The following is a 2,072-nucleotide window of genomic DNA, read 5'->3' as shown; positions in this document are numbered from 1 at the left end:
GTACCTGATCTGCACAGGTTACCAGATCTGCATGATTACGTCACAAAATAAATAAAATACATTCTGATTGGTCTATTAGCCGTTGCACTTCCAGAATTTCATTGGTCAGAATGTTGTTTGCTGTTCGATAATTCGCCTGAGTTTATTGTTTTCTGTTGAAGGACCCAACGTACAGGAAGGAATGCAAGTGTCTGAAATATTGAACTAGCCGGCAAGCCGCCCAATCACCCAAACACCGATAGGCCTACCTACCGTTTTTGTAATATAAACAAATAAAACATTGCAGTATTAAATTGCAAACTTCTAGCCTGTCAAACCTTGAAATACAGCTAGCCACCAAACATCGTGAAATGTTAATGTTTGTAGAACAGCATGTGTCCAGGCCTCTGAGGAACTTCCCAGGAAAGGGGGTAGTTTTTAATTAAAAGACAATAGAAGCTGGCCAGACTTGACGTCACCCAAAAGGCCACATCCCCCACACACCACACCTTTACCTTGCATATTCATACTAGTAGGTCACTCCTTCTCTTTGTGTGTAACTTTAAATATGGTAGACTGTTTCTGTATAGTCAGAGAAGTCAGAGAATACTGAGAATCTGGTGAAATCCATGATGGGGTGAAACAAACATGTACTTCTCTCCCTTGAGGGCCACTGGCCCCTCATTGAAAAGAATAAAGCCTGGATCCTGATCTTGCATTGTCCTGATTGAGTCTTAAGAGAAATATGGTAGTAAAAATATACTATCACCATCAAACATCGATGTATGTATGTATTTCCAACCTCTTACGTGTGTCACTTAATATTTATTTCTATACAAACCAAGACGGCAGATTCCTAAAGAAACACAAGCACCCACACGTGTATCTAAATTAGCTATGTAACAAAAAATACATGTTACCGTGACTCAAAGAGCTAAACAGTGTTAAAGGCTGCGTGTAGAAATCCGCTTGGAGTTCCAGTGGAAATTTTAATTGCGAACTTCTAGCCTGTCAAACCTTGAAATACAGAACTACCCAGCTAGCCACCAAAACATGCAGTCTTACCTACTGTTTGTAATTTAAAGAAAACATTTGTTGCAGTAGGCTCCTAAATTGCAAACTTCTAGCCTGTTAATATATACGGCTCTTTTATTTCTTATCCTGCACTGCCACCTAATTATATATATATTATCGCTTACAGCCCGACAACATTCGTCAGTGAATCTTTATGGGCACAACCCTCCTACCTGACATGAGGTTAAAACGAGACCCTCGATATATCGGACATTACAATTTCTGTAATATGATTTACATGCAAACATCTTTTACTCCATCCCCCACTCTTGAAACTTTTGTGTATGCTTGTTTGGCGTGCCTGTGTGTGTGTGGCACAGAAAGTAGCCTACTGGCGCTGCAAAGGTGAATAGATTGTAGAAAAGCCAAAAAAGTTGTAGTATTGTTATAAAACCTTTAAAATCTCTAAACAATCACAAGAAGGGCAGTTCATCACAGTTCATCCATTGCAACTGGATTGATGAAAGGTCACTTACACCTGTAGGCTACATTGTATTTGGGAAAGGCAGAAGGTATCAGAATAATGTTATATTTTTATTTATTTATTTATTAATAAACAAAAACATCTCTGTCAGTTCCATGCAGTTTTCAACAGCTATCAAAAACAAAGGTCATTTTTGGATGGATGGATTTTTTGTGAATGTTTCTTCTTCTACATAAGATTTTAGTCATCTTTAGTTCATGTGATACTTAATTTGTGCATTGACAATAAAGTAAGCTTACCAGTAGTCTGAAACTAAATGCAGTTTTACATCTAACCAGTGGTGCAAATAACTGACATGTCCAAATGGGCCTTCATGAAATGCGTCGCTAGACTGTTCATACACATTTTAACGGGCCAAGTTGAAGAGCTGTTGTCCGTTATTGTTCGTGCAAATATAGGCTGATTCATGTTCCCTTGCATTGTGTAACTGAGGTCCATGGCTAGTCTGGCTTTCATCAGACCAAGCTCAATCTTTTAAGAAATCAAAAAATAAATCGCCGGCAGATCAGGCTGGATTCACCCAGCCTAGTCCATG

Source organism: Alosa alosa, chromosome 9 (assembly GCF_017589495.1).
Source record: "Alosa alosa isolate M-15738 ecotype Scorff River chromosome 9, AALO_Geno_1.1, whole genome shotgun sequence".
Taxonomy (NCBI): Eukaryota; Metazoa; Chordata; class Actinopteri; order Clupeiformes; family Clupeidae; genus Alosa; species Alosa alosa.
This window is presented reverse-complemented; position numbering follows the sequence as displayed.